The following is a 21,293-nucleotide window of genomic DNA, read 5'->3' as shown; positions in this document are numbered from 1 at the left end:
TTGCACAGTATAATCAGTACAGAGTATTGCTTATGAATGTGGAGTTGTTGATTGAAAACAGTTTGGAAAAATACATGTGGTAGGTAAGTTGTATCCTTGTAGCTAGAGTAGGAGGAACATTTGTTTTTCTTTCATGTGACTTTCAGGTTATGTAGAATAAAGATGTACCTAATGACAATTCAGTCCATAACGAACCACTTATAAAAAGATGATACTATGCGGCGTGTCTGAGCTGTGTAAGTGCACACCGAGACCCCTATGAGAAAACCGACTGACACGCTTCTCAGAGCGAATCTGCTGTTAAGTGAACCATGACTTTACTTTTGCAAGAAGGAATACAAAGTTGCCTCTGCTTTGCCAAAAGGAAACAATTCCATTTTTGGATTCTGACTTCTTCTAGACATTAGAATAGTTAACATATAGGACTCATTTAATAATCTGACTTGGTGTCAGTCAGGTGTGGAACATGGGAAAAATCTTCTAGACACAATAGTTTCCAATCAACAAGCAAGGGCTTCAATAACCCTGCTAGCTCATAGAACTTCGCAGACAGTGTCCTAGGGCAGAAGAGCAGAAACACATCTCAACATACCCATTCTTGGCATTTTCTGCCACCCCTGCTGCAGACATCAGGCCCGCTTGTGATCGGCTGAATGGGGTTCCTAGAAGGGTAAGCTGCTATGTGCCCTTACCGCGAGGGCTCAGTGATTGCGTAGGAGCGTGTATGTTAAAACTGCTAAACAAGGTTAACGTGAATGAAGCCAGTTGGCGCAGAGAGACTGGAAGCCCCTCCTCACCTGGGTTTCACCCAACAAAGAGAACATGCGCAGAAAAGGCCTACAACACACAGATGTGGGCGGGGAGCGCCGTGAAAACGCACTACACGGGGCCATGGAGCTGAGGACCCAACTCTGGGGCTTTGCCCCAGCTCATTAGCCCTCCAGTCGTCTTGGGAATGCTTTCACTCATCCTCTGGACAGTCTCACTTTCTCTGACATCCCCTGTACCCTGCTGCCATGCACCGCCCATGCCCAACATGGTGGCTTTCGTAGATTTTAAAAAGGCATTGATTTCCCTCTTCATCTCCACTGTCCTTCCAGAAGCTTCTGAGATTTACCACTTGCCTGCCCAGTGGTTTTCTCTCAAACTCTAATAAAATAATCCTTGAGCTTCCTTATGAGTATGTTTCTTAAAAAATTATATATATATATATATACACATACATACATACACACACACATATATATATGTGCATATGTGTGTGCATATGTGTGTGTGTGTGTGTGTGTGTGTGTCTGTGTGTGTGTGTGCAAATGTGTTCCACGGTACATGCGTGGAGGTCAGAGGGGAACTTCCAGGAGTCAGTTCTTTGCCTCCACCATGCAGGTTCCAGGGGCCAAACTGAGGCTGTCAGGTGGTGGCAAGTGTCTTTAACTGCTGAGCCATTTTGCTGGCCCCTGAGGCCATTTTAAAACACTTTTATTAATGAGACTAAGAACCCACAAAAGGGAACCCTGAATTCCCCTGTCATAGTGAGAAGTGTCATTTCACTAGTGACAGGTGTGCCCACAAAGCCACGTCTTCAGCACTCAGCAGGTTGGAGGCTATTGGAATAAACTGATAAAGCGGTTCTGCGGCCAACGCTATTACTTGGGAGCGAGCTTGCAGTACAGCTCAGCTTATTTGGAGACTCAGAGGGAAGACTCCGGAGGTTTTGATTAATACATTAACATATGTCCCATGCTGGCAACACCACTCCCCTGTACTATTAGCATGCATGCAAAAATAAAAATTAATTTCGGTGGTTCCGTGAATAGACTGTAATTGTGAATGGAGTCTATTGTAAATGAACAAATCAAACATTCTTCTAAAAATACGCCAATAGAACTGGCTCCAAAACTGTGTGATGGTCCCCCAATGATCACAGAAACTAAATACACAGGTCCATGGGGTTAGTTTAGACATCAACTCTGGAAAGCAATTATATCACAGCTTACAGATTATTTCTAAAACCCACACAGAAGATCTATCCCTTAATTCTGGAGGTGACACAGTTTCTCAAGAATGTGAATGAAAGTACATGTAGTAGAGTCTGTGATGGCGCAGGGAAACCTTGGTACCAGAGGGCAAGACGATGCTTGCTTCAGTATTCCGGTCAACGACAGACAGCAGGGTCTTTTGCTGAAGGTCCTTTCAAGCCGTTTCCAGATCTAATCCCAACACTCTGAACTCTTCTCAGTGATTCCAGCATATAAGAGGCTGACGTTGCAGAGAGCCTCCGGGGTAGGCCCCTCCCTCACAGAAAACCAAAGCCGTCTTGTTTCCTGAGCCTTGATCTCTGAAAAGGGGCAGTGGGATGTGAGGGAGGATGAGGAGAGCGTAGGGCTGGGGTGTGGAGTTGGAAGGCTAGCCAATCCAGGGCCTGGCTTTCCACATTCCAGGTGACGACGCTTTCAGTGAACATGTCAGCATCTGGAGCCAGGCCCTGGTGACCCCCAAGAAACAGGAGGGCCGACAAGGAGAGTCCCGGAGTTTTTTCTGCTTTGTGTCATTTCTGTCTGGGTAATACCTAGTTTGCTGGTCTCTTCTGGGGACATCTGTCAATGTGCCCTGCAATTATGTCATCTGAACTCAAGGAGTGCTAAGTCCTCACTGTCTCAGCCTCAAGCTCAGGTGCTGGGTCGGTCTATGTGGACACCAGAGGAGAATTCATCTTTAGTTTCCTCTCCCTTACACTTGATAGGTTTTCCTTTCTACAGTCAATTTTAGTTTTACTGTTTTTCCCCCATAGCATTTGAGTCAGAAACCTTTGCAGCTTTGCCATGGTCTATACAACCTAATGAAACAAAGACTTGATTTCCAAGAAGGTTTGGAAAGTCTAGTGTGAGGAAGACGGGGTGGATTGGTATGTGTTGAATTTCAATGACTTTGTTTAACTTTTATTCTGGTTACGCCATTTCTTTAAGCCAGAGTTCCATGAGTCTGAGTGTGTATACACAGAAATAATCTAAGCAGCTTAGGAGGAACATCCAACAATGGCTTTTGAGCTTACCCCCACCCCACCCCCCACGCACACATTTGTATTTGCCTTTAATGAAACTAAAAATTATCAATCTGCACCTGCCCTTGGATCCTTGTGGATGATCTGTTCAGGATGAAGTCTCGAGACAGCCACAGATCTGAAGAAAACATGCTACAGTCCCAGGGGAGCCTGCTGGCTGGGCTTCCAGGCCCGCTCTCTCCAAACAATAAGAGGCAAAAAGCAAGAAGGCCGAGTTGGGTGGCGAAGCCAGTGCTTCCCATGGGCCTGCAGGTGGGTCACTCCCTGACCTCTGCTGTGACTTACTGGCATAGTAATGCCTACTCCTCTGAGCAGTGACTGGGTGGAGGCAGGTCTCTCTTCCCTGGCTTCTCTCACGTGCCCACCTCACCAAGCAAGAAGACCCATTAAGAGCAACAGTCAGGCACACAACTCCATGACACTGCTCTGGGTTTCGCTTGCCCTTTCACCCCAGCAAGGCAACTTCCGCCACACTATGTGGACTTTGGTAGAGACCGTAACTGTTGATGGTAAACTCCTTTGACGGTTTCCGTCAGGGGTGTCTTTGCTCCAATGGGGATTCCATCCCTGCTGCTGGGCCTCTGCCTCTGCTAGTTTAGGGGCGAGCAAAAGGCAGTGGGATGACAGAGTGGCGCAAGACGCCACTGCACCCTGGAAAATTTCAGCGTTGCTGTCAAGAACCAGCATTCTTGAAAGGAAGAGTGTGCACCGTGATTTAGTTGTGTTTTAAATTTTGTTAAAATATAACATAAAATACTGTTTAAATCATTTAAAAATGTACAGTTTGGTGATGTCAAGATGATGGACACTGCTGGGCGGTGGTGGCGCATGCCTTTAATCCCAGCACTCGAGAGGCAGAGGCAGGCGGATCTCTGTGAGTTCGAGGCCAGTCTGGGCTACAGAGTGAGATCCAGGACAGGCACCAAAACTATACAGAGAGAAACCCTGTCTTGAAAAACCACACACACACACACACACACACACACACACACACACACACACACACACACACACACACACGATGATGGACATTATGGTGCAACTAACACCACCGTCAACTATCAAAACTCAACTTTTCCAGTCCACACTTGACCCTCTAGACAACAATCCCCACACTCTGCTCCTGCTGCTGGCAACTAGCATTCTACTTCTGGATGGCGTGAGTTTGACAACCCCAGATCCCCCATATGAGCATCAACACTGACCGTGTCCAGCCGATTTCACTTAGCATTACACAGATGGGGGGCAATTACTTCATCAACAGTGACTATTCTCAATTCCTAAAAATTCTAACACAGGAACTGCAAATCCCAAGTGCTACTTTGAGTGATAACATTGACCACAGCCGAATAAAATATTATAACTCATAGTACTTTACCACAGATTTAAAATGCTCAGCAATATTTCAGACATTTCCTGGACAGGACAGTAACATTACTGCAATTTTATATTCACATTTATTTCATGAAATAAAAGAAAAACACTTAAAATTTCTACATCGAAAGCTCAGAAACACACAACATGCTCACAGGCGTGTGTATAGATTTGTATGTCTACTTACGTGTATCCAAGTGAGCATATGCTTAGCCAAACTTAATTTTTTAAAAATCAGTGTCGAGTAAACTGTCCTTGTTTTTGGCAGGTAAGTAGTTGGCTTTTTGGAAGCTGACCTAAAAATATGCCAGTACTGAGGCCTTGGAAACATATAAAAGCTGAGCCTCGCAGACGGATTGGTTACCGGAGGTGTGCCTCCCTTCACGAGTCTCTTGTAAATGAAGCTGCATGTCGGTGGAGCTGGGAGAGATGCTACTATGAAGATTGGCCTTGAAAAGGAGAGACAGATTCTCCAACCCGGGGGAAAGACTTTCCCTTTTGACACATCAAATATGACAGGTACACCTGTCAAGGGACTGTGGCCTTTGTTTCGAGCTAATAGCCACGCTATTACTCTGACCTTCTGAAGACCAAGGGCAAACAATGGCCAGCACGACAGGAGGAAAGCTGGCGAGTGGTAAGGCTGAGCTTCCCAGCTGAAGCTGCCACGCAGGCCATAAAGCTGTTTTTGGAGACACATGTCAGTACGTTAAGTACAGGTTCCACTTTTTTGTGTTTGTTTGTTTCATTTTGATTTTTGTTTTTTGAGAACAGAGTTTCTTTGTGTAGCCCAGCCTGTCCTGGAACTCACTCTGTAGGCCAGGGTGGCCTTGAACTCACAGAGATCCATCTGCCTCTGTCTCCCGAGTGCTGGGATTAAAGGCGTGCGCCACCACTGCCCGGTCAGATTCTACATCTTAATGTATTTAACATTAAAGCACATGGTTTCTTGCTGTCACCGCTCACCCCTCCCACACACTGAGTTAAAGCAGTGATTCTCAAAGGGAGGGCCTTGGAGCAACCATACCAGCATCACCTGGGAACTGTGAGCAAAGCAGATTGCTGGCCGGCACCAGATCTACTGGCTCAAAACTGCTGGTGTGCTTCTGACAAAGGCTAGTGCCTGAGAACCACCAAGCTAAGGAAGCACTAGTATAGGAATTTCGGCCCCATTTACAATTCTCACGATGGTTGGTGTGCTTGGGTTATTGGTGTTATTTACCCCTGTTTAGTTAAGGAAAAGAAATCTTAGTACAAACTTACATATAACTTCCCCAGGTCCTGTCCTGGCTTCGAGTCTTAGGAGGCCGGGAACTGGGCAGAGGAAGAGATGAGAAGGCTACAGCAATCCATTCAGACATGGACCCCAAAGCTCAGCGAGGCAACCTTGTGATAGATCAGTGAGTGTCCACCTAGACCCAAAAGAAAAGTCCATTACTGGAGTAAATGTTTCACATGGCCATGCTCCTGCCTCACAACCCAGTGCTCCACCATGATTCTGGTGTGCCTCTCAACCAAACCACTTAAACTGAGTATGACAAAATCACCCTGGGTATCAATATCTGGGCTCTACGCAGGTGGCAGACCTTTTCTCTAGGTTTTCTACAGGTAAGCATCTCTTCAGGTGTTCTCCTGAACCCAAAGACAGCTTGGGGTAGCCAATATCTAATGCTCCTGTTATCTCCTGATTCATCTCAGAAGGCTTTCTTCAACAAATCCAAACACCCCAGGTTAGAGACCTAAGTGGAAGTCCTAACTAAAGGGATTCTAGAAGTAGTTAACTTGTGAATTCTGACGAATGTGTTCATTTTCAACCTCATATCCTCATATCAGACTTTCATTCATAAAATCAGAAATACTTATTTTCTCTGATGATGAGTTAATAAATGTTTATTGCAAAATACATAAAAACAGGCCAGCGTATAAAGAAAAAAATAATGAACAATGGTAATCTTGACCGGTAAATTACTAAGGGTATTTTGTTGTTTAGGCTTATAGGCCCTTCACTCTAACTCCTGCACTTGGATAACTGCACAATTGGGCTTTGGTTTTGATTTGAGAGTACAGGATGCAACTGCCACCATATTATCCTTACATGTGTGCAGCCAATCTTATTATCCAAGCTAAGCAGCCCACAGTGAAGGATGGTCAATGTTTTTATGCAAAAATAAAGAGTGACTCATTAACTGGGACAAAATAACATCTCACATTAATTCAGGCAAGGTTTTTCTACCAAAGAAGTTTACACACAGACACAGACACAGACACAGACACACACACACACACACACACACACACACACACACACACACACACAGAGACACATACACAGGCACAGACACACACACCCAGAAACAAACATACATGCCACCCTGAAAACCTGTGATTTTAGAATTGGGTTGTGGACCAGTATTCTTTTCAGATACACAAACATACTTGAAGATTTTTTTCATAACTTTTTTATTTAATTATGAAATAAAATGTGAGTTACATCAGTGTTATATAGTTATTAAAACCTGCTTTTAAATATCTCTGCAGTACTACAATACTCCACAGAAACACATTTTAACTATTTCTCTCAAAGTGACACCTAAAAGAGTCATATGAGCTTCAGGCTACCTCAGTTTCTGACCATTCTTTGGGACACTAGAAAAAACAATTACCAGGCTGGTGATTTGAACTCAAGGGTGTCCTGATGAAGTATTTTTTTCTTTAATTTTTTTTTGAGATTTTATTTATTTTTATTTTATGTGTATGAGTGTTTGCCTGAATGTATGTCTGTGCACCACACATGCATCACATGCCTGAATGTATGTCTGTGTACCACACATGTACCACATGTCTGAATGCATGTCTGTGTACCACACATGCACCACATGCCTGAATGTATGTCTGTGTACCACACATGTACCACATGTCTGAATGCATGTCTGTGTACCACACATGCACCACATGCCTGAATGTATGTCTGTGTACCACACATGTACCACATGTCTGAATGCATGTCTGTGTACCACACATGCACCACATGTCTGAATGCATGTCTGTGTACCACACATGCACCACATGCCTGAATGTATGTCTATGTAGCCCACTTGCATGTAGTGCCTCTGGAAGCCAAAAGATGGCTTCAGATTCCCTGAGACTGGAGTTACAGATGGTTGTGAGCCACCTAGTAGGTGCTGGGAATTGAACCTGGGTCCCTAGGAGGCACAGCCAGTGTGTTTTTTTTCCTTCTAAAAACAAATCATAAATTTTATTTTTTTTATTTTTGAGATTACAATTTAATCACATTTATCCCTTCTCTTTCCTCCCTCCAAACCCTCCCATATACCCCTCCAAACATTTCAAATTCATGGCCTCTTTTCTCACTAAATGTTATTGCATGTACACACACACACACACACACACACACACACACACACACACACACACACTACGGCCGGCTAATGCTCCCTGTATGTACATTTTCAGGCACTTGAAAACCAATCGGTGTACCCCTCCTTGGGAGGAGCACCTCTCCCGCTCCCAGTTTTCCTGGAATGGAACAACTCTACTCTTCTATCTATAAACTCAGCTTCTGTGTCCAACACACACAATAAAATGGCTATGATGTGAGGAATCAGGGTGTGAGAACTTTCAATTATATTCTGAGAGTGAACTAAATTCATCTCTTCCAGCAGTCTTACATAAAAGTCGAAGTCGTCCTATCACAATGACAAGAAAGGGCCCAAAGAACCAAGTTCTATCAAGAGGTGGACTATTTGTCCACTGTGACCTCCTTTATAATTTGGGAGGCATTTCTCTGATAATCCGGAGTCCGAGTGGGCAGAATGGTTTATTAAGGATTTTCCTTCGCCATGATCAGGTATACAGTTAATCTGTGAGCACACCAAGCTTACAGGGTATAAAACAATAACGTGGTGAGAGGAAATGATCCTCAAACAGCAGACTTTGTTTCTCCTAATTGCTTGGGGACAGAGAGGGAATAAAAAACAAAATTGCCACTAGTAACAGGAACACTTACCAGAAGCTCTTCAGACACTGAGACTGTACAACCGGCATTTGCAAAGCTAATTACCAATCTGGGTTCTCTCATTTTAAAAATATACTTCAAAGCCGCCCATGCTGAACCGAAGTCTGTGCAACTGGCAGATTATCAAAGTGTAAAAAAATTGCATCACTTGAGTCAAGTAATAACTTTCAGTATCGCTAACTCCTGAACTGCAAAATGCCACAGGCCAAAAACTAGCAGAGCCACATGGGTATAGCACTGTACACTTGGAAGACTTCATAGTCCCCTAAGTCCTGACACACACAGCCCTCTGTGTCCCAGTGGCTTTGTGATGTGGGACAAGTGCTCTGCCTCTGAGCCTCACTCTTCACACAGGTTCTTCTTAGGATTAATTGAGGTGGAAAACACATACGTATCAGTACATATGTGAATATACATTTTATTTATATATATACATATATATATATGATTTATTTTTTGTCTGCTTTTGTAAATTATAAGACATATACTTAGTGTTAAAAATCATCTTGCTCTTTATTAACAATGTTGCCAGGCGTTAGACTGTTAATCCCCATTGTACAGTAAAGGGAAGACTCAGGAAGAGGTGTCCACTAAATGAGTGAATAAATAAACAAGGACTGGATTATGTGTTGTGCTTCTCAGCTCCCTACAAACTGGCTGAGTCACTCTCTGGGTGTGGGTTTCTTGGGGAAACGGAGATGATTTTTAAGGTCCTCTTGAGGCTGATGGTTGCCATATGGCTGATGGTCATGACAGTGATATGGGAACCTTTGGAATGACCCTTAGAAAGTGGCCCCTCCTCAAAGTCAGGGCACCATGAAGCAAAAAGCACCAGTCACCAATCTGAGGCCTGCAGTGTTGAGGCAACACTCCTGGGGGCCCCTCAGGATGGGACAGACATTAGCTTCACTCGTGTTGCTTGGGCTGAGGAAGGGGCTGGGAACCTTCAGGAAATGGCTAACGCCTCTACAGCATCAGAAGACAGTGTGTGTGTGTGTGTGTGTGGGGGGGGACGGGACTGCAACACCAAGTCTTGGTCAACCCAGACACTTCGCTACCGTAACAACTGGCAAAACCAAACACATTCACGTGGCCGAATGCTGACTCGCTCACAGTCTGACTGCCATCTGAATGCCAGTATCAAGCAGGTATGTGAAGGGGCTTCTTGTGTTACATAGGTGCTAGCGTCATACAGGATGTCCTCAAAAGTCCTGGGGCCACATTACTTTAGACCCCTGTGATAATGGAGTTCTCAGCATTTGCACGGCCCAGCCCAGCCCAGCAGCCTCAGTGTGGCTACCAGGACCTGGAGTCTTGCTGGTGTGGATTTAAAAGAAGTTAAATTTAAATACCTAAATGTGGGTAGTGGACAATACAGCTATAGGACGTTGATTTTTTTTTTTTCTTTTTCTCTTTGGAGGTCTTTCAGATCCAGTGGCCACAGTGGCCTTTATTCAGCCAATAGGCTCTGTGAACTGCTTTGGTCTCAGGAACACGTCCTGACTTAACAGCACTTTCCAACTAGGTTTCCTTCGGAGGACCTCACACACGCAGGGGCTCGCTGGACAGTTCTTAGGAAAAGGTGGGTGATACGCTATGGCAGAGCCAGACCAAGCATGACAGCAGTGCTTTTCATTTCTTCATATTTACTGTTAAAAGAATCTGGGGAAGTTCAGAAGTAGATATGTGAATGGTTTCTATTCATTCATTTCCAAATAAAGGAGCATGCTGCAAATATGGGAAATTATCTGTACGTAATTCCCACTTGCATAATCTTACACTTACTTAAAAGAAAGAGTCGGCGGGACCTGCACTCCTCAGGTAGGGAAAGTAAATGGTATTTAATTACACAAACAGTCGTACAAATGTTCAAGTGTGTCCCCTGCTGCAACAGCGGGCAAGGGAACATTTGTACCAATTAGCAGGGAAACGATTCGGGTTTTCCAGAAAGTTCTATAGGTAAGGCTGATTGCATTCTTTATCCCCGACAGCTCAACTCTTAGCTAGGATGTCTTTAGTGGGCTTAATAGGATGTGATGAGTTCCTTTCCCCAGGAGACTAGAAGGCATTTTCACCCACACCATCCATCTCATACTAGTAGAATCATTTCTTTGAAATAGAAAGGTAGCTCAGTGCTTGTCTCATTTCCAGTACTGTGCCTCTGGTGTCCCCCTGTTGTTAATTTCCTCCCCTAATTGCTTCTTCCCACCTTCTTAGGATGCAGGGTAACACAAAGAACAGAAAAGAAAGTACTCAGAACATCGGTTCATGCTCGCGCTGAGCCTGAATGCACACTGGCGAACGACCAAGGATGGTGGCCCCCACGCTTTGGGATTAAGCATTTTCAAGCTCATTCTTCCCCCTGTATCCATGTTATCCATGAAGTGAAAGACTCACTACATAAAACAGCAGGAGTTTTTTCAGCAGAGATGCTACATGGAAGATTCTAGTAGGCCAAGGAGAGTTTTCTAGTGCCAGGGTACCACTTCTGTCCAAAATCAAATGACTGGGTTTTAGAGCTGGTACCAAGACTCATCCCCAAGTACACAGAGATACACCGACACATTTCCCACCTCTGGATTAAGTACCAAGAGAATGGACAGTAGTCAGAAAATAAAAGTTCAAAGCTTAATTCCAAAAATAAAAATTACATTTAGAGACTATTTTCTACTAAGCGAGGTCAACTCTCAAATGTTCTGTTGGTCATAGATCACAAAATCTTTTTCTAAAATGTTAGTTATAGGTTCACTGACAAACACATTTAGAGCTGTTCTGGAGTCCTCACTCACACAAGAAAGACTAAATGGGGGCCACCATTTTGTGACCAGAAAATCTTTAAAAAGTGATGGGTCAACTTTGGAACTAGAGCTGAGAATTTCAAAATGATCTTTAAAAATCCAAGTTCAACATCTATCTATGAGAAGATATCTGAATCAAGATCTCGTGGCTTTTGTGTCGTCTTCTTCTACTGCCTGGGAAAGCAGCGCAAGGAAATGTTCCCTGTGCCGCCACAGAGAAAGAAGGGAGAGGAAATGAAGCCACTTCAGTCAAAAGGAGAAAATGAGTTACGATAACACACACACACACACACACACACACGCACACGCACACGCACACGCACACGCACACGCACACGCACACGCACACGCACACGCACACACACACACACACTCTTTGGGAGTTACCACTTACACATTTCCTGTGCTGGGACCTAGTTAGTCTGGTTGTAGAACCGCATCTGGGAAGCAGTTGCTGGAATAAAGTATTCAGAACATCAGTTCATCTCTCGGAGCCTGAATTCACACTGGCTAACAACCAGGGATCATTTTTATATTCCCAGACCTAGCAAAAATTAGTTTATATCCGTCTTGTCATAAAAGAAGTTGTAAACTGAACTACCTGTCACTAGCAATTTGGGAAAGAGAATTATCAGAAGAGAAGTAGGAGAATGAAAGAAGCCTGGTTCCGATAGCCAAAGTGCCTTACCCAAGGTCACACTGCCGACAAACAGACTACCCTGGCCCACCCAAGGAAACAGCCATCCCTTCCCACACAGCACCAATCCTCAGCACCACCTGGGGCGAGTACATCCCTTTGCTCAAAGGAAGGATGTTCACTTTTCCTGTGCACTACCAGTAAAACAGCAAAGCAAGGCGGCTGAGTGGCAGGTGCTGTGGCCGTTTATACAGAACTGACTGGTTTGTTAGGCTCGTGTGTTGTGAAGCCCCCCCGCCCTACCCGGTGCAGTGTCTCTTTAAAAGCAGTATCATCATCTTATCAAAAATGCCTTGGAGTTCTCTCGAGGAGTGACTGTAAGCAGATGGGGTTGGCCCTTGATTGCTGGATATCACAGTGAAAACCCACACTAGCCATCTCTCCCTGAGATCTACCTCAGAAGAGGATCAGCAGCCCCAGCAACACCCATGCAGAAAACGCCAGCAGTTGGCTCTCAAATGGCACTGGGGGGATTAGTGTCCAAGTGACTTCAAGGATCCTATACCACATAGCCAGAGCCCGAGTTCACCGTGGACTGTAAGTGGGCATCTCTGCTGGGGGCTTCGGTCAGCTTAGTGAAGAAGGCTTTCATGGATCTCGGCTGGACATCAGTGATGTCTTAACTCTTCCTGCTAGCTTCAGTACTTCCGGTTGTGGAGATCTTCCTGCCTCCTTCTAAGAAAGTCATCTCTGCCAGTCACTCTTCTGGAAGCCAGACACATCCTACGGAGTCTTGCTCCTTCCTACGGAGTTGCGCATGCCCGTTATCCTCATTTGAAAAGTGAGCTGCTCTGTGGCATTCAGTTACACAGGTGTTGGTGTCGAACCCACACTCACGTGTGAGTGTGCTCCCGAGCTAACCCCGTGAGAAGCTGCCGGGGTCCACACAAGGATGGCAGATGAAGCAGGGGGAGGCTACAAGAAGTCCTGCCAGGAGCCTTAAAGACAATTGAGGCCCATGGCATCAAAAGGGCGAGGTGATGCATCATCTCAACAGCAGACATTACCAGGGACCCAACTGCTCCAGCAGAAAACCCAGGAATCATCTTCACTCATCAGTACAGGCTGTCAATCATACCTTCAAATTCTACCTCGCATCAATCTACTCTCCTCACCTCTATTTTATCAACTATGTTTCTCACCTGGTCCACTACTATTACCACAGACACTGGATGCTTTTTTGTTTTTTTTTTTTGTTTGTTTTTTTGTTTTTTTTTGATTCTCCCCTGGCATGTAGGGTCCTTAGGATCTTTCTGGCTTAGATTATTCACTGACAAGTCTCTGAATATATAGTTCTCATGCATATAATTCTTTTCACATAAGGTAAATGGATCCTGTCTTTCTTTTGTTATAATAAAGTATCTACAACTTACAATTTTCCATTGTAATCATTTTAGATAAACACTTTAGCAGTACTAGCAAGTACATTTTGTTATTGTGCAACCATCTGATACAACAAAAGGAGCATTTTCTAATAATCAAAACCAAAAATAAGACCAAAGATTTAAAGTAAGAACTTGAAGGGAGAGACACTCTGAGGGCCGTGCTTCATTTTATATAAAATCTTCCCAATAGATCAGGTTTTTCCGTGAGACATTCTTCATTGTTTTTCCATACTTGAGATGTGGGGACGCTGGTCTCCATGTGGATTTCTCTAGGTCATATACTAGTTATAACCAGGTACGTAAGCATCAAGGAGCCCAGGACATCCCAGCCTTGCATGTCTCCGCTACCAAAGGATGACTGACAGGCACTTCTCGGAAAGACAACTTGTGTTCTCAATATGCTGCATCTAGATGGAACTGGTTTTACCCCTCGTTTGTTTCTAAGCAGGGCTTCAAAGAGTCGACAGAGAGCGTAAAGACCATCCCTCCGCCATTCGGCCTTCAGTTCAACTCCACAATATAGTTAGCAAGCAGAATTCTTTTCCCTTCCTTTCTCAGTGTAATGACCTCAAATGTACCAACATCCTGCCTTACCTAATCCCCTAACAAGTCCTATCAAATGCCAGGGCAGAATCAAACTGCCTTACAGGCAGTGAGATCATGCACTAAGAATTCATTTTTATTCCAAAAATTGGGAGTGCCAGACCACTTAGCACAATGTATCACACAGCCAGAAAATTAGCCTGGCACTCTAAATAATGTTTTAACATTTCTCCTATCAAAGGTCCTTTTAAAACCCAATGACTCTCTCCTCTAAAAAAATTAACACACACAAAACCTCCCCATGTGGTCATCAAAGGTTCAAGGACTTTTTCAAGTGTGCCAGGGATCTGCTACGAATCTGTGAACCCCAGATTAAAATCTCCTGTAAGAGAACAAGAGTTCACATTGTTCCCAGGGCCCCTATACTGTATCTAGGTCCCCAGGGCATCTCAGGGTGATTTCCTCTGGTTCCATTTGCCTCAGCACTGGTTAAGCTGCAGGAACTGGTTAAGCTGGCTCTGGTCAAGCATGTTTTTAGCAAGGCTGCACCGAGGCTGACAGCTTCGGAAACCCACTCCTCTGCTCAGTCTGGGTCTGGATGTACTGGTCTACCTGGTGGTCTTGGCCTTTGCTCTATCTACTGGGGTCATCTTACATCCTGTAGGCCTACTTAACTTCCTGTCATTTTTCTTGTTGATCTTTCCTACCACTTACACCATTAAAAAAAATTAAGCTGGATTTTTAGAAACCATAGTAGTAACAACCTCCTCTTTGAATTCAATTCTCATGTTTTCTGCCCTCAAATATCATTTTAGTCTTCCATATTTTGCTCCTTGGGAGTAAGCCACCTGCTCACTGTGACCACCAAGTCTGGCTACCTCTGTTCTGTCCAGGCCAGAATTCCTACCCCAGAAGCAAGGCAGTGAAGTAGATAGAGAACAGGCTGGCCAGTTGGGAGACCAGTTAACCAACTGGCCAGGGAATGCAATGAAGGCTCAATTTCTGGAGATTCAAAGAACCAAGGGAGGCAATCTCAACGTGCAGGATGTATGGACAGCTTCTAAGATCAGAGGATAGCTAGTCAATGGAAGTGCCCATTTCTTTCCTTTCTAATTCTCCATAGATGGGACCTGGCAGTATTTAGAAGCAACTCCTACTGCTCTGGAAGCCAAGCCTATTTATGTCCAGTTTTCAGTACTTTTCAACAGTTTGAGATACAATTCACATGCTATAAAACTCACAACTTTGACATATATGACCCAGTGGATTTTAGCATATCCAGTGTGAAACCCTCACTATTATTTAATATCTAGTAACTCTCACAGGCAAAAGAAACTCTGTGGCCACAAGTTATCTTTTCTTACTCCTTCCCCAGCCTTTGGCAAACAGTAAGCTACTTTCTGTCCCTACATACTTGCCTATCCTGCATATTTCACATAAATGGAACCACATGGTAGTGGCCTTTTGTGCTTGGCCTCCTTTTACTTATCATGGTGCTTTCAAAGTTCACTTAGGACGCAGCATGTAGCAATCCTTCATTACCTTTAGTAGCTAAATGAGAATCTGCTGGATGCTGGTGTGATGGCATATCAAATTCTCATTTAAATTAGGAATGTCTCCCATAGTCTTAGGCATTTGAATGCCTGATCCCAGTTGGCAGAGCTGTTTGTGGAGACTTAGCAAGTGTAGCCTTGTTGGAGGAGTGTGTCACTAGAGGTGGGCTATTTCTGGTTTGTTCTGTCTACTTTATGCTTGCTAATCAAGATGTGAGCATTCAGCTTCCTGCTCCAGCCGCCATGCCTGCCACTTGCTTCCAGGCTTCCTCACCATGGACTCCCAGCCCTCTGGATCCGTAAGTCCAAATAAACTCCTTTTTCTATGAGTTGCTTTGGTCATGGTGTTTTATCACAGCAATGGGAAAGTACCTAATACAGTGCATTATAGTTTAGATCTAGATCGCTCCCCAAGGCTCATGTGTTGAAGGGTTGGTCTCCAATGCAGCAGTGTTCAGAGGTGGTTGGCTCATGAGGATTCTAGCCTCATCAGAGGACTGACCCACTGATGGGTTCCTGGCTGAAGGCATCATTGGGAGTTGGTGGAAACTGTAGGAGGTGTGATGTAGAGGACACACCTCACTGAACCACGCATGGCCCCTTCCTCTCCTGCTTCTATAATGTCTCTTCACCGATGTTCTGCCTAACGACAGAGCCAGAAACAAATAATCATGGCTGAAACCTCTGACATTGTGGACCAAAATAAATCTTTCTCCTTTTAAGCTGTTTTTCTAGGTATTTGGCAAGTAACTGAAAGCTAACAGAATGCATATAATATACCATTTGCACATTTATCAACCTGTAGATTATTTGTGTTGTTTCCATATGAATATCAATCAATGGACATTTGTGTTGTTTCTATTATTTTTTGTCTATGTGAATAACGTTGCTATGAGCATTTATACACAGTCATATTTGGACATGTGTTTCCAATTCTCTTGGCTGTATGTTTGGGAGTAGAGTTGCTGAGGGCAATGGCTACTTTGTTGTGTCAGCTTGTTAAGCCACAGTATACAGGGTGAACATGTCTCGAGAGTGGTGAGAACATGTTCTTCAGACGATCTTAACATTTCCATCAGTAGTCTTTAATAAAGCATATTACCATCTAGAATACAGGTGGGATTCATTCAATCAGCTGAAGGCCTTAAAAGAAAAAAGCTGATCTAATTGAGGAAGAGGTCTACTGACAGTAGACCGTCTTTAGACTCAAACTGCTGTATCAACTTTCCCTGAACCTGCAGCTTGATGACCCAACCGCAGAGTTTAGACTTGCTAGCTCCCACAACTGTCTTAATTATCTAGCTACTTTTCCTGTTGCTGTGATAAAATATTCCTACAAAAGCAACTTAAGGCTTTATTTTAGCTCCCAGTGCAAGGGTACAGTCTATCATGGTAGGCAAGTCCTAATGGCAGGGTCTTGAGGCAGCTGCTCACAATGCATCTGCAGTCAGGAATCAGAATGACAACTGTTGGTATTCCAACAGCTTTTTTTTATGAAATCCAGGACACTAAGCCCAGGAATGGTACAGCCCGCTCTTTTGCTGAGTCTTCGCACCTCAATGTACCTATTAAGATGATCTTTCCTATGTCTGGCCAGAGGCTAAGCTAATCTAGATAATCCCTCCCAGGCATGATTGTACTCTCTTAGAATCTTATCAGTGGGGTCTCCTCACCCCCAGGAGCACTGTGGTGTCTTTTGGACTACCCATCTCATTAAGGGTAAAGTGATGCCTCACTGTGATTTTGATTTATAGTTCCTAACGATTAATGATGTTGAGTGTCTTTTCATGTACAAACTGGTATGTGTATATATTTTCTGGAGAAATACTTTAATTCTTTGCTTGTTATTTTATTGAGTGATTTGTCCTTTAAGAGTGTTGAACTGTAAAAATTATTTATATACTCTAGATAGCAAACCTTTGTTAGGTATGTGACTTGCACATATTTTATCTCATTCATTGGGTTTGTCCTTTTTAGTTTCTTAATGGTTTTCTTTAAAAGCACAAGTTTTACATTTTTATAAAGTCCCACTTAACCTATTTTGTTCGTTGTCTCCTAGTGGTTTTGAATACTGGGCTTCATGTCCAGACTGACCTAGAACTTGCTATGCAGCTGGCCTTTAGCTTGAGATCATCCTGCAGCTACACACCCTGCCCAGAGAGTGTTTTCTTCTAGGAGCTCTAGAGTTTCTGCACGTGGCTCTTCTGAGTTGATCATTGTGTGTGTGTGCTATAAGGTGGAGTACTGTGCTGTCTGTTGAGCTGGCTGTGTGGTGTGTACTAAAATCAAGAAGTGTGGTCCTCCAACTTTGTTCTTTAAGATTGTTTGAGCTATTCTGAGCCCCTTTCATTTCCGTCTGAATTATAAAACCAGCCTGTCAATTCTTGTAAAAAAAAGCTAGCTGGAATTTTGATGGTGGTTGCTTTGAATATGTACAATTTGGGTAGTACAACAGTCTTCTGTTTTATGTGTGGCTTCTGACTTATGAATATTCGAAGTCTTTCCATTTATTTAAGTTTTCATAATTTCCATAGTGTTCTATAGTTTTTGGTGTTCAAATGTGTGTGTGTGTGTGTGTGTGTGTGTGTATTTTTTTTTGGGGGGGGGATAGGGTCTCACTATTCCTCAAGCTGGTCTGAAGCTTCCCAATGTGGATTTAAACTTGAGGTCTTTCTGTCTCTGGCTCTCAAGAGCTGAGATTAGGCACCCCCACCATACTTGTTTTTTTTTTTTTTCTTAAATTTGTTTCCTTGTATTTTATTATTTTTGATGTTATCACAAATGGAATTTTCTTCATTTCATTTTCAGTATTTCGGTGTTAATATATAGAAACAAATTTAATTTCTGTATATTAAATTTTGAAATCCATCCCTGTTGAATATGTGCACTGGGTAGGCATGTGTTTGCATGTTAGTGCAGGCATGCATGTGGAGACCAAAGGTCAACTTCTGTGAGTCGGTTCTCTCCTTCCACCAGGGGTTCCAGGGATGGGACTCAGGTCTTGTGTAGTAAACACATTCACATTCTGAGCACTCCTCTGGCTCATGCATGCTGTCTTTTCACCCTATAAACTTGCTGATCTTGGTTATTAATTCCAATAGTTTTTTGCACATACAAATTTTGGGGGGTGCGTTAGAGTCTTACATAGTTTTTAGTATTCCAAAGCACAGGTTAACACAGTAGCCCAGAGCTTAAACTGCACTATAAATCCCAAGCTCACACTACCAGTGCCTCCCCTCGGCGGGTGGTGCCCCTGCTCTGGGCATGGCTGCAATGCTTCTCTGCTGACAACTCATATAATGACTAGAGGGGTAAGTCCCTGCTGTCTGCACAAGTTCACAGCGAAACGTTCTTTTCCACAAAATGATGTTATAAAGAAAGTCGAGGTCACAGTCCGCTTGTCTGTTTATATGGACGTAAACAGGCGAGGGTGCCAGAGGGACTAGCCTCACCATTCTCAAGACTAAGGAATCTCAGTTTCCTTCCACAAGAAACTCTGCTCCTAACTGATCTCCAGGTAAACCCACTCAGAACTGTCCCAGAAACTTCTTCCGTGCGTCCCCACCGGTACCTCTGCTATCTGCTTCCTCTCCCCGAAAACCGAGGGCTCCATCCCAAGGCATCTTCTTTCGAAGGGCAATGGAGGTTATTTCCCCCAAAACTGCCAAGCTTGATACAAATGATACTTATTTCATACCAGACACATTTTGCTTCAGCCAGCCATCATTTCGAGCTGTTTTACATCTTTGATCTGTGACTCACTGACTTGAGAATGCAGCTGCCCAGAATACCCAGGCATATGAAAGGATCAAAATACCACACTTTGATTGATTCAGAAAGTTATTTTCTACCGCACACAGTCTGAGAGTTTCTGTGTTGTCTCTGACTAGTTGGGGCTGGGCAGGAGCGGCTCAAGCCAAGCGGCTGCACTTGAGGGACCATCTCTGCCTCAGGCATAAGATCCCAGGAGTAACGCCCTATGCACTCTCCATGCCAAGATGCATCCACAGAATGCTCGCCCGAGTGTAACCTGGGGAGCAGAGTCATCTTCTGAAGGGATCCTAGAATTTCGGTTTGACAAAAATCGAAAAAACGTTTTAGAAAGAAAATCGGATTTGTGTGTAAATGAAGAATATTCCTGAAAAGAGAGTCTGTTACGAAACTGAAATCTGGAGACCGCGGTGGTGCTAGGTTGACTCATCAGTTCCCTTTACACCCTAATAATCGTCGGCTCTTTGATCACAATGACTGCTCTGGGTGATGCTTTTCTTGTTTGCTTTTTTTCACTACTTCATTGTGTAAACAGGTTGTCTCACTCCCGTCTTGCAAACATGTTTACATTTGGGGATCAGAGGGAACATCTGTGAGAAACAGATTTCATGCTTTTCTGTCAACTTAGGAAAGTCTGAATCAAATTTCTCGGTAATATTCTTTTAAACGCTCTTGGAGAGTGAAATGAACTTCTATCGGCAGGGCACTTGGTGATAAAGTGTGACTGTTCTTCATGTATGGATCTAAAACTCCAGGGGAGACCATCCAGCTGAAGCAAGAATGAACCAAAGCAGGCATTAATCAGTCTCCATTTTTCTACATAGGAGCAGATGGGTGGGCCAAGTGACCTGGCCAATGAGAAAGCAGCAGAGGGGGATTACATACTGATCCTTCGTCAGAACCCACAAAACTCTCAGGTCCTCTGATATTATTTCAAAAAAAATTATCATAATTGCTCATACTTTTTTGAGATGGCTTATTCTGGAGTAGACAAAGGAGAGGCTGGGTGACGGTCACTGAAACCATCAGGTTCCTGTTCCAGACCCTGAGTTAGAGACGCGGGCTATGTGGCCTTTGCTGCACAGAATGGGGCAAAGCCTGAAGAAGAGGCTAAGAACAAGAGCGATCTGGGCAACAGACTTTACAAACACATCACCACCACCTGTGTATTCGACATCCGCAGCACCTATCTGAGGGCATGGTGGCCTTCTTGCAGGATGGGCTAACTCATTCTGGTCTTTCAATTCAAGGTAAAAGTGGTATAAGTGCTGTCCTGAAGGAAGAGGTGATTCAAATAAATGTCCACAGGCAGCAAGGCCCTTACACTCAGGCAAGAAGGGCCTCATTCTTTGGTAGTCAGACCAGAGAGCTCCTTGTCCCTAGCCTTTGTTCAATTCATGATCCCTCTCCACGTTCAATGTCCCAGAATTTTCTCCCAAGCAGTACCAAAAAGGACTCAAAGGACTGTGGATGCCTTTCTCCTGAGTTTTCCCTCTTTTGTGGTTAGCAAGTAGCTGGGGGAGCTGCCACCAGAGATGTGGTAGTACCTTGGGTTGTGGCCTGGGAGTCCTCCAGCATGCAGGAGAGCTGAGTATGGAAATGGGAGGAAAAGGCGGTGAGAAGGAGTTGTTGTGTACCCTGCCTCTAGTTAGAACTCTAAATGCTTGAGTATTAGAAATCCCAACTCTGTCTTCTGGCCTCTGAAAAGACTCTTGTCAAAGCAGAAGGGCCATGAACGTATCTTAGGTAATCAGTTTGTGAGCTTGACTTGTAACGTTTTAATGTTTAATCATACGGCATAAGGGCCAATCAATTGTGTTTGTGCCCAAGGCTTACGAATGTCAGAAGCAGACATGTCCGAGGCCATGTACACAAGGGCCGGGGCAGACTGGGTGGGCACCAGTGGACAGGCCACAGACACTGACCCTCTCAAAGCAGCAAGAAGCTTCCCCAGGTTCTGGGAATGCTATGCTGGACAAGCCTTAGCCAACCTTTTTCCTCTTTGGCTGTGCTGATGGCCACAGGAATCAGGGTCTTGCTATGGTCAACACAAGCAGACTTTAATCTTAAAACCA

At 44.1% G+C, this 21,293-nt stretch overlaps 1 protein-coding gene across 2 annotated transcripts in view; it reads right to left on the bottom strand.

Moving 5' to 3' along the window:
* The window catches only part of Bach2 (BACH transcriptional regulator 2), a 347,663-nt gene that overhangs the window by 155,106 nt on the left and 171,264 nt on the right, over positions 1 to 21,293 (bottom strand). For both annotated transcript variants that reach the window (XM_015994181.3, XM_076564020.1), the window contains exon 3: positions 5,699 to 5,847. The gene's annotated coding sequence lies outside the window, so the exon portion shown is untranslated. The remainder of the gene's footprint in view (positions 1 to 5,698; positions 5,848 to 21,293) is intronic.

The sequence above is a fragment of the Peromyscus maniculatus genome, chromosome 2, assembly GCF_049852395.1.
Source record: "Peromyscus maniculatus bairdii isolate BWxNUB_F1_BW_parent chromosome 2, HU_Pman_BW_mat_3.1, whole genome shotgun sequence".
Taxonomy (NCBI): domain Eukaryota; kingdom Metazoa; phylum Chordata; class Mammalia; order Rodentia; family Cricetidae; genus Peromyscus; species Peromyscus maniculatus.
Note: the sequence above shows the minus strand (reverse complement) of the source record. Positions and strands in the feature narration are given on the sequence as shown.